Source organism: Dipodomys merriami, unplaced genomic scaffold (genome assembly GCF_024711535.1).
Source record: "Dipodomys merriami isolate MVZ:Mamm:240054 unplaced genomic scaffold, mDipMer1.0.p SCAF_4, whole genome shotgun sequence".
NCBI lineage: Eukaryota > Metazoa > Chordata > Mammalia > Rodentia > Heteromyidae > Dipodomys > Dipodomys merriami.
In genome coordinates this window covers 39,720,586-39,732,539 of record NW_027205603.1, presented here as the reverse complement: position 1 = coordinate 39,732,539, position 11,954 = coordinate 39,720,586, and the positions used below count along the sequence as shown (strand labels likewise).

At 39.2% G+C, this 11,954-nt stretch overlaps 1 long non-coding RNA gene across 1 annotated transcript in view; it reads left to right on the top strand.

Moving 5' to 3' along the window:
• The first annotated feature begins 6,811 nt into the window (after window positions 1-6,811).
• The window catches only part of LOC138805766 (uncharacterized), a 49,817-nt gene continuing 44,674 nt past the window's right edge, over window positions 6,812-11,954 (top strand). The window contains exon 1 of the long non-coding RNA XR_011365638.1: window positions 6,812-6,921. This is a non-coding gene — a long non-coding RNA (uncharacterized lncRNA). The remainder of the gene's footprint in view (window positions 6,922-11,954) is intronic.

The window sequence follows — 11,954 nt, the reverse complement described above, 5'->3', positions numbered from 1 at the left end:
CATTACTATCTTTTTTGCTTTAAGCCTTACACTCCCTCATAAACTTCAGTGTTGGTTAAAAAAAGAAAGAAAGAAAAAGGAGAGAATTGCTTTTTCCCTCTCACCTTTCTTGCTTGTCCAAAAGAATTACCATTATTGGAAACCCGAATGAATCTTAAAGGAAGATACTCATCCTAAAAGGCATAAAATCAAATAAAAAGAACAACAAAAACACTTGGAAAAAATGACTCCTGTTAACCCAAAATGTGTTTAAATTTTTTTTACTTATCTCAAGGATCAACACCTTCCTTGAAGGGAGTGTGGGGGCAAATCCATCATTTCTTTGAAGGGATGCCTAGATATCAATGACCAAAGTTTAACAGCAAGTCAGTCTTAAAAGTCTCCTGACGCTGGGCACTCAGGAGGCTGAGATCTGAGGATCCCAGTTCAAATCCAGCCTGGGCAGGAAAGTCCATGAGACTCTTATCTCCAATTAACCACCAGAAAACTGGAAGTAGTGCTGCAGCTCAAGTGGTAGAGCACTAGCCTTGAACTGAAGAGCTGACGGACAGTGCCCAGGCCTAGAGTTCAAGCCCTACAACCAACAACAACAACAAAAAAACCCAGGATATTTTTACTTTTCATTCACATATCCAGCAAATATTCATTGGGAGACCCAGGTATGCTCTTGGTCAAAGCAAAGCAAGTCCCAGTCCAGGCCTCTAAGAACTATGACTTGGAAGGTGAGATTCTTCAAATAGTTGTGGTATCAACATTTCCTGAAGTAGCAAGAGTGATACTCTCTGTACGCTCCTGAGAACCCACTCAGCACATGAACATAGAGTATGTGAATGTGATACCAGACTAGAAAGAGGGCATCTATGAATGGAGTACTTGCAAAAATATTTGTCTAGATTTTTCTTTATTTTGCTAAATCAAATATGCACATCTGTCATAAGTTATACATAATTTTGGTTAAACATACATAACATACAGTTTATCATCTCTTTCTCACTAGCTCACTCTGGCTCTTTTTTATGACAATCTTGAGGCTTAAACTCATATAATAATTATATATGACATTAATCATATATATAATATTAATTATATCATACTAATACATTAATTATATCAATATATAATATATAGTGCTAGTACACTAATTATATTAATATATACTAATTGAACATTAATATTTTAGTTAAATATTAATGTTAAAATATGCTGTAAGGTTATATTAACATATAATAGATAAAATATTAATACAAAAATATAATAAAATATGTAGGAAAATGTGTTCTTAAATATTATATTACATATATTAAAATATATAGTATATGTTTAATCTAAATATTATTGTAAAGGTGATGGGTACGGAGAGGTTACAGTTAATAAATCAGGTCATGAGTACATTTCTTTTTGTACAGTATCTCCACCTCCCTCATTTTCTCCTAGTTTTCCCCCTTCAGACAGCCCTCCTTCCCAAGCTGTATAGTTCATTTCTAACATAGTGTCTAGTGAGTGTCACTATTGAATTGGTTCACCCTTTGTCCCACCATTTCTGTGCTTCTGCTACTCCTCCCCAAATCAGATAAACTTATACACAAGACAAAGGATACAGAAATTTTAAAAAATGACAAATGAAATGAAAGGGCATGATAACTGCTTTGCAGTACAATAAAAAACAATAAAACCCCTCTTGTTTCCATTTCTTGGAGTTCATTCACCATTTTAAATGATCACGTGTACATAGCTTTTGAGCTCTTGTGATCCTCCCTTAAGAATATCCTTCTTTGGTCAGTATGAATGTTAAGAGTGCTATTTAATCAATCATGTCCAGTTGTAATTATTTGTCTTTTACTATCTATTAGGTTTACTTGTAGATTTATAGGCACATTCTAATAATTACAAATGATGAAAAACATGTAGTCTAGGTTTCTTTGGTTCTGGCATACTTCACTTAATATAATTTTTTCCAAGTCTTTCTATGTCATTTTTCTGAGGGAAGCATAGAATTCCATTGTGTGCATATAAATATTATGTGTATATAATATTTATATTATATATTAAATATATAATACTTCTTTAATATGGCTCAAGAAAAGTGATAGGTGATATATATATATATATATATATATATATCACATTTTCTTGATCCATTCATCCATTGATATGATTCCATATCTTAGTTATGGTAAACAATACTGCAATGAACATGGTGTGCTGGTGGCTTTAGTGTGGACTGGTTTGTAGTCAGTTAGGTAAATGGGGATTACTAGGTCATAGGGAAGCTCTATGTTTAGTATTTTGAGGACCCTTCATACTGCTTTCCAGAGTGGCTGAACAAGTTTACACTCCCCTTTGGGAGTATGTTATTATTACTTTTCTAACTGGGGTGAGGTGGAATCTCAATGTTGTTTTGAGTTGCATTTCATTTATGGCCAGAGATATTGAACATCTCTTCATGTGTCTATTGGTTATTCTTTCTGGGTTGTGGGGCCTGAAGTCTGGGCATTGTCCCTCAGCTCTTCAGCTCAAGGCGAGCGCTCTACCACTTGAGCCATAGCACCACTTCTGCCTTTTTCTGCTTATGTGGTGCTGAGGAATTGAACCCAGGGCCTCATGCAGGCAAGGCAAGCACTCTACCACAGAGCTACCTTCCCAGCCCTCTTATTTCTTCTTTGGAGAAGTCTCTTTAAGTCTTTAGCTCACCTATTAATGGGGTTGTTGTTTCTTTGAGGATTTGTTTGGGGGAGTTTAATTTTTTTGAATTCTAAGTATATTTTTAGATATGAGGCCCTTGTGTGCTAGTGAAGATCTTCTCCCTGTTTGTGAGCTTTCTAGTTATCTTGCTAGTTATGTCCTTTGCCATGCAGAAACTCTTCAGTTTGATGCAATACCACAATATCCAGTCTTCTTTGATTTGTTTTGATTCTGGATCTTTACTTAGGAAGTTTCAACCTGTGACGAGGAACCCTAATGTTTTCCCTATCCCTTTCTGCAATGTTTTCATGGTATCTGGTCTTACATTGAAGTCTTTGACCCATTGGAATTGATTCTGGTGCAGGGAGATATGTATATCTAATTCTGCCAGCACCATTTGTTGAAGAGGCTGTCTTTCTTCCATCTTTTTTCTTTTTTTTTGGTCCGGTCGTGGGGAATAACTCTGGGCCTGGGCACTGTCCCTCAGCTCTTTAGCTCAAGGCTAGCACTCTACCACTTGAGCCATAGCGCCACTTCCAGCTTTTTTCTTTTTGCTTATGTGGTGCTGAGGAACTGAACCCAGGGCCTCAGGCATGCACAGCAAGCGCTTTACCACTGAGCCACATTCCCAGCCCCCCAAACTGTTTTTATTACAATGACTCTGTAATAGAGTCTGAAGTTTGTTGTTGATATTCCTCCAGCACTGTTCTTCCTGCTAAGGATTGTTTTTGCTATTCGGGGTCTTCTATTATTCTATATGAAGAGTGCTGCTCGATGTTGATGGTATTGCATTGATTTTGTAGTTATTTTGGGGCAGTAATGCTGTTTTCATTATGTTAATCTTTCTAATTCAGGAACATGGGAGTTTTGTCCATTTCCTTAAATCTGCTTTAATTTTCTTTTTCAGGTTTTAAAAGTTTTCATCATAGAGGTCTTTGGTAAGTTAATTCCTAGTTTTTTGTAGGTTTTTTTGAGGCTATTACTAATGGAGTTGCTTTTCCTGGACTTGCTTTTCCTGCCCTTCTCATCATGTGATGAATTTTATGGGTTTTTATTTATACCCTGCTACTTTGCCAAAGTTTCAGATGAGCACAAGTAACTTGGGAGAGGAATCTATGGGGTTCTTTAAATACAGGATCATGTCATCTGCAAAGAGGGAGAGTTTTATTTTTTCTTTCCCTGTTTGGATCCCTTTTATGTTTGTCTCTTGCCGTATTACTTTAACTAGGAATTCCAGTACTATATTGAATAGGAGTGGAGAGAGTAGACATCCTTATCTTGTTCCTGTAAAATATATAATATTAAATATATATTATATTTTAAGGTGTATAATATATTAAAATATATCATATTAAATAATATAAAATATATTATAATATATAAAATAAAATATATTTATATATGATATAACATTATAAGTAATATATAATATATTATGTTATATATTATATATTACATAAATATTAATATTCTTATATTTAGTAATATTATATAATATTGTACACAATCTATAAAATAATATATTATATGAACTAATTCAGAAGTGATACTCACTAGATACTGTGTTGGAAATGAACTATAAAATTTGAGGGGGCAGGAGTTTGGGAGGGATAAAATGGAGAAAATGAGGAAGGCAGTGACACTGTTTGAAAAGAAATGTACTCATTACCTGACTTTTGTAACTGTAACCCCTCTGCACAACACTTTTTCAATAAAAAAAATTAAAAAAACCCAAATATATACTATAGTGTCAATATATGATATAAATTAATATATTATTATATTAATTATATACTTATACAATTATATTATTTACAATATATTATATGTTATTTACTATATATAATATATAATCTATAATCTATAACTAATTATATATAATATATTGTAATAAATATAACATATTTTATATAAATATAACATATGTGTAATATAATATAAATATACTATATACCTATAAATATAATATATTTATATCATGTATAATTTATATATTATTAATACAATATTTAATATATCATGGATATATTAATATTATATATCAATAGCTATATAAACACATATTAATATATAAACACATAATTAATATAAACACATATTAATATAAACACATATTAATATATTATTTAATATATAGATTATAGTATATATAATATATTATAAACATAAGTGAATATACTATATATCAATACATATTATATTGCAATATAACATATCAATCTATGCTAAATGTTAATTAATACTTATATAATATATACCTATATAATATAATATATTATATATTAAATAATATATATACTTAAAATATATACTTATATGATATATATTTATATATAATTAATTAATATATTCCATATTAATATATGTTACATAATAGTATAATACAATATTATATATTCATATATTAATTAACACATTAAATTGACATATTAATGTTAATAAATGTCAGGTATAATATTTTAACCTATAATATATATTATGTATAATACTAATTGTATATATTCTTAACTTGGCAAAGCATCCATTATTATTGTATTCCCTTGGTAGGTATTCTGAGAAGAGCACCTATACACAAAGTTTAAAGCTGTTTTCTTTTTCTCCCTCTCTTTGCCTTCTCTGTCTTTGTCTCTGTCTCTGTCTCTTTGTCTCTCTTGGTTGGTATCTGTTTGCTGCCTCTGGTGTCTTGGTCTCTGTGCCTGTCTCTCTCTTCCTCTGCTCACCATCTCCTTGACCAGGCTGATATCTACTCAAATTCCCCAAACCCCTTACCAAAGAGTCCAAACACCTTGGCTACAGCAAGGTGTGTTGTCATGGTAAGAGTTTCCTGGCACCTTTTCTTCAAATCCTTTCTAAAAGACTTAGTCTTGGAATGCCCTGAGGCCCTTGTCCTTTCTTTTCTTGGCAAAACCATATTAGTCTTTGAATACCCAGCTCAAGTGATTCTCTCCATCAGATGTTCTCTTTATTTTCTCCAAGCAACATATAAATGCATTTTAGGGTCATGTGACTTGTCTAATTTGCTCAGGTATCTTCCACTAGATTGTTGCACTGTCCAAGAGCAAGAGCATTTTTAGTATCCATGATTTCCAGTGCTGTTTGCTGGATAATGAGTTGACCTAAATCTCAATATCTCATAAAGAAAGTATCTTTAAAGTTTGACAGGAAATGTACTTATTATCTTAATTATGACACTGAAACCCCTCTGTACATCACCTTGACAATAAAAAAAGAAATGATCACTTTGTGACAGTAAGCTCCTCTTTTCTTTTTAACTTTCTTTCTGCCATCTCAGATTCCTACATCTAATATGCAGCTCACTTTTTTCTTTGTATTATTGTCTTTAAGTTGTTGTACAAAGAGGTTGCCATTTAACAAAGCAGTTTATGAATACAATACATCTTGATCAATGTCACCCCCTTCAACATTCCCTCCTCTACCCATCCTTTCCCTTACTCTTCTTAATTTTTATAAGATGTGCATTGGATTCTTGGCTGCATTCTTTCTTTTCCTCTTCACTCATCTACCCCTTTCTCCCCTAAGTCCACCCCTTCACCTCACTTTTTCTAGAACATACTTAATAACCTAACTTCTTCCTCTTGATTGCCCCATATTCCTGTTTAGGCACTGCTCAGTTCTGGGTTTCCTTAGGATGACTGTTGCTTTTTGTTGTCTTCTAGAGAAGGCAAAGTCTGCATTGCAAAACAACATTCAATTTTGGAGATGGGTGAGTTTCTGAAGTCCCTGTCAGAAATCCAGGTTTCAGTGTGGGGGAAGATTCTCCTGGAGGTCCCTGGCACTGAAACTGTCCATAAGGTGGAAATCAGGCCTGTCATTTATTTACAATGCTACTAACCAGAGTAGAGACTAAAATGTCCCCAGGCTGAAGAACTTTCTCATGTGGAGAAGCTTACTGGTTCTCCCAGAGCCCTGCCCCCTCTCGCCACACATGCCCCAGGGGATTTTGTATGGAGGAGCTGGGGCTTTGACCTGTGTAGCTGTACACTGTTTGTGCTGTTGCCCTGGACACAGGGGTAACCAGGGAGCCACTATCTTTCACAATCACTCACCTGCTGAGTAATGGGCTGGCACAGGGCCTGGGCCCCTGTCTCATCCTCCTGCCTTTCTGGAGTGATTTCCTACCTCTGAAAATTAGCTATGCTTTTGGTCAGGAACACTGAAAGAATTAGGGTCAATGAAGAACCATCCCATTGTTTTGTTTGGAAGACCCACTGAGTTAAGGTACTTTAAACACTTAGCCTGGTATCTAGCATAAGTAAACAATCAAAGTTAGTCCTTGTTTTAACACAGCTGTATTGGTCTTCATGTAAAGTAACCTATTCCAGCCGGACTAGAGGGTATAGGTGGATGTGTGGGTTTAGCCTGAGGAGGTACTAGGGGGGGTGAGGTGAGGGTTGTACCTGTCCAGAGACAGGACTGTTTTCTGCTCTCCTTCTGGGGCTGGAGGAGCAAAGAGTATGGGTGCATCCTTTCTCCTCCAAACTTCCTACTTCTGCTAAGTTCCAACATCCTGAGGAAGAACAAGTAGCAGATGGAGAAACATTTCACAGCTATCTTCAGCTACCAACAATTGCAAGCAGCTTGAGAGCCTGACCAGGTCCTACAGAGCCCAGATGACATATTAAAAACAACCACCACCACCTTGGCTTTGTTCTAGGGTTTTTTGGTTATTGTTTGTGTTTTAGTGTTACTGGGGCCTGGGTGCTATCCCTCAGTTTTTTGTTTTTTGGGGTTTTTTTTGTTTGTTCAGTGATGATCTACCACTTGAGTCACAGCTCCACTTCTGGATTTTTGCTGTTTAATTGGAGATGAGTCTCAAGGACTTTCCTGCCCAGGTTGGCTTCAGACTGTGATCCTCAGTTCTCAGCCTCCAGAGGAGGCTCACTGCTAGCTAGCTATTAGCACTTGACTCTAGCTTCTTTAAGTAGTACTGAAATTGGGTTTTTAGACTCCAGGTTCAAACTCTTGGAGTCCCACACTTCAGGTCTGGCTTTAGATGCCAAACAAAGAGATGAAGTGAAGGGTAGAGAAAGGAGATTTATTGTGTGGCAGCCACAGAAAGACAGCATTTCAGGACTGAATCCGCCATCTTCAGGGATATAGACATTTGTCTTAGCTTTAAATAGACAAGGAAATGGCCACAGGGTGAGAGAAAGGTATGCATAGTTAAAACAATCCCAAGCGCCGTTGGTGGTCTGATAGAGCCTTAGCTCATTCTTCATCTCCAGAGAAATTATTACCATTTCATCACTTGAGCGGTGTAGGGACAAGACTTGAGGGGATCAGGGACAAGTCAATCACCTTTGACAGGTCGGTAGCTTTTGGCTGTTCTCTTCCTTTGTAGCAGTTTTATCTTTTGCTGCAAAAATGATAAGAAGGTATTGCCTGTCTGAGGGGTAGTCTTTAGTCACCAGATGCTTAGTAGGTAAATCCTATTATTCCTGAAACTGATTTAAAGTGACTGCAGGAGAGAATCACTCCTCTCAATGGGCATAAATGAAGAGCTGAGCTGGGTATCTAGCTTTGATCGTGTTTTTTTTTTTTATTGTGAAAATACTGTACAGAGGGGTTACAATTACATGAGCAAGGTAATGAGTACATTTCTTACCAAGCACTGTTGCCACCTCCTTTGTTTCCCCTTCCAATCCCTTTCCATCTCCCCCCTCCCTAGTTGATCCCCCCCCTCTTGATCCTGTTTTGAGTTAATTCATGGGCCCTACAAAAGCAACTTTGAATTTTCTTTTTTACAGTACCAAGAGTGAAGGTCTCTCCACCTCTCAGTCCTGGGAGGGTGGACTGTCTAGACAATGGGGGACAAAGTTCTGTCCCTCCTCCCAGCCTGACTCTACACTGGCACCTGCTAAGGGCCGAGTCTCTGGGGGGATTTTTCATGACACACAAATCTCCTGGGTTATTTGGGGATATGGGGTTTGTGTGTGAGGCTTCAGAGCCTGCTTTGCTAGTGAGATCACTCTTCTTTGTACTATTACCTTACTCTCTTTGGCCTGGGCAAACAGCAGGAATGCTTGTGGGGAATGTTTGTTTGTGAAACACTGAAACTTCACCTAGTTACATCCAAGCAAGTCAGCTTGCTGCCAGACCCTGTCTCTTAGCCAAACTTCAGTCCTGGGGATACAGTGCTCTGTCACCTGCTCAAAACCCCAAGGGCTAGAGGCTTATGCAGAGGATGGGCAGGACCAGTTTCCCTCCTCTGGGTTAGAGCATGTAGCCAGGGCCTGTGGTCTCCAGGCCAATGTGCTCTCTCAGTTTCATGTGAAGGCTAATTTTGCTGGAAGCAAATGAAGGCAAGAGGCCAAAGAAAGCATTTGCCAGCAATCAGGCAGCTCCTGCAGACAGAGTCATTTGACTTCAAAAGAGTCAGCATGCTTCATTTGTTGCTTGTGAACCCAGGGCCACTGGCCTCTACCTGCCTGGCAAGGCATGTAGCCACCTTAGAAGGAAGACCTTGGCCCTGTCTGCCACATCAGGAGCAGGTAGCCTGGTGCTCAGCCAGGCTGGGGCTCCTGCCTGCCAGCTGCTGAGGAGCCTGGTTGCTGGGCTCTGGAAACAATTCTATTTTCAGTCTCTGCCTAAGCTTTCCAGTCCTCACTCCTCCCTTGAGCTGCCTGAGTCACGCCTCCCCACGCCCAGCCCTGCTTCTTTCTGAATGGAAAATATCATAATACCATATGTTAAGAAAGCAATTCACAATTTCCAAAGCCTTTTATGCCCAAGCTCTTTTCTGGTCTTTTCGTCAGCCTGAGAGGTTGACAGGGCAGGTAATTTAATTCATATTCACAGATGAGACAAAAGAGATGCTCAAAGAAATTCAACTGCTTGATCGCTGAACTTTCCCTCTGTGTCTCTCTCGTAAACATGAGGCTAGGTCTCAGCACCAAGCTTCCTGCCTTGAGTCTGGGTTTGTCCAATGCTCTGACTGTCTAGGAGCTCCATGGTTATTGTGATAGCTGGTAGGACACCCTGGACAGTTGAGATCATTTTCTATCTTCTGCATGAAAGACCCTTCTGAGCTGTGTTGTAGTTTGAATCTAAGACATTTCAAATGTTGGTGAGAGATAAGTCAGACTCCCCATAAAGCAAAGGACATAGTCTGCAGTTCCCTCTCATTCAAGCTCTCAACCTTTCCCTCTCTTGGTAGTTCATGCTACCTTCCATACCTAGGGAAATCTCATCTCCAGTCTTCCATTGGGCAACCAGTGCCAACTGGAAATGTAGGAGATGCTTTGGAGTGTTCTGAGCTTGGGCCATTATCAACCAGTGTGAAAGTGCTCCAATGTTTTCATATCTAAGTGGCCACACTGGTGCCTAATACGTGGGCACTGGTAATTTTGTTTAATCTTCTCTAGGTTATTTGGAGGAAGGGATAGCAATTTCTTTTCCACGACTACTGAGGAAACTAAATTCTTCTAACATTCCAAAGCAGCTGTCATACTCAGTGTTTCTGGCAGCTGGAACTTCAGAGGATACTGCAAGAAGACACGAGGTCTTGGAAGTAGAGTCCTGGGTGGCTGAAGATCATGGGGTCTCAGGCCCCACTGGACTCAAGGCACAGAGTATGAGAAAACAAGGGAAGGGGACAAGAGACAGCAGAGAGGAGTATTGTTTGACTGGGAAATGGCAAGTGTGTGTGTGTGTGTGTGTGTGTGTGTGTGTGTGTGTGTGTGTGTGTGTGCGTGTGCGTGCGTGCGCGTGTGTGTGGAACAGCACAGAAAACCAGAACAAGCTCATCTTCACCCACGATTTCATTGTGGTCAGAACTACTCCTAAGAGATATCAACAAACTACTTCCATGGTCTCTTGCCTGCAATGACTATTGTCGCTGTGCTCATCCTTGGAGCACTATCTGTGGCATTTATGATGTTATAAATAGCCATATCTTGTTTATCAAGGACTGATAAATTCCTGATATCTTCAAAGCCCTTCTACTAATCATGCAGTTGCCTCATTGGGAAGAATCCTAGCTCAGTAGAGTATGATGTGAGCAAAGGCAATTGATTGTTCAGTGGACCTCTCCTGGGGCCCAGTAGGTTAAATAGGAAACTAGACACACTCCAGGTGTCTCTAGTCTGTTTGGGGACAAGGCAGGATCCACATTCCCCATCCTTCAGGCCCTTTCAGGCCCCTCTAAGGTTACCCCTGGCCACGTTCTAAGGTTACCCCTGGCCACATTGGGGTAGGATTTGCCTAATGGCAACTGTACTTCAACAGGCTAGCCCAGAATTGTGCATGGTGGTGCACAATCCAGCTACTCAGGAGGCTGAGGCAGGAGGACCATGAATTTGAGGCTAGCCTGGGTAAGTTAGAGTTTGTCTCAAATTTTAAAAAATGAGAAAGAGAGAGAGAAAAAGAGAGAAAAAAGAGGAAGAGGAGGAGGAAGCTGGGCATTGGTGGCTAAGGCCTATAATCCTAACTACTCAGGAAGCTGAGATCTGAGAATTGAGGTTTGAAGCCAGCCCAAGCCAAAAAAACCATCTGAGACTCTTATCTCCAGTGAACTTGCAAAAAAGAATTTAAAGCTAGAAGTAGAGCCGTGGCTCAAGTGGTAGAGCTCCAGCCTTCAGTGAAAAAGCCAAGTGAAAACATGAGGCCCCGAGTTCAAGCCTCAGTACTAGCATACATGCACATGTACGCTAGCCTGTACACACATACTCACCCACAAAATATGGGGAGTAGCTGCGTGTCAAAGTGCTTACACAGCATGTATAACACCCGCGGGTTTGATCACTTGTAATGGAAAAGAAGAAAAAGGGGAAAGGGAAGGGCAGAATAAGCCCAGAACTAGGGACTTAACACTTTAGTCTCCAAGACTGCCAGGGTCAGCTCTAGGCTGTGGGGTGTGGGAACCGCCTATGATATGGGGGTGGTCTGAATCTCTCGGCATAGCTCCTCCACAGACCCCAACAAAGGGACAGAAATGCAGCTGGCTCAGGCTCAGCAGTGACAGGTTCCTTCTGCTGTCGTCATTCTCCATCTCCCAGCTCCCTCCCAACAAGGGGTTCGTTGGTGGGAGTCTGGTCCAACATTCAACCTGAGAAAATAAATACATACATGAGCAGGGCACAGTCTGATCTGCAGCGCACACCGTCCTACGCATCACTGTGCATCACAGTCATGCATTTGTCACAAACCTCCTGGAGGAGGCTGGCATTCTGATAAGAAACTAAAGACAAAATGCAAATTCAGATCCTTCCAAGAGACATCTTTGCCTGTGTTTTTCCTTGCTTGTCCCTTGG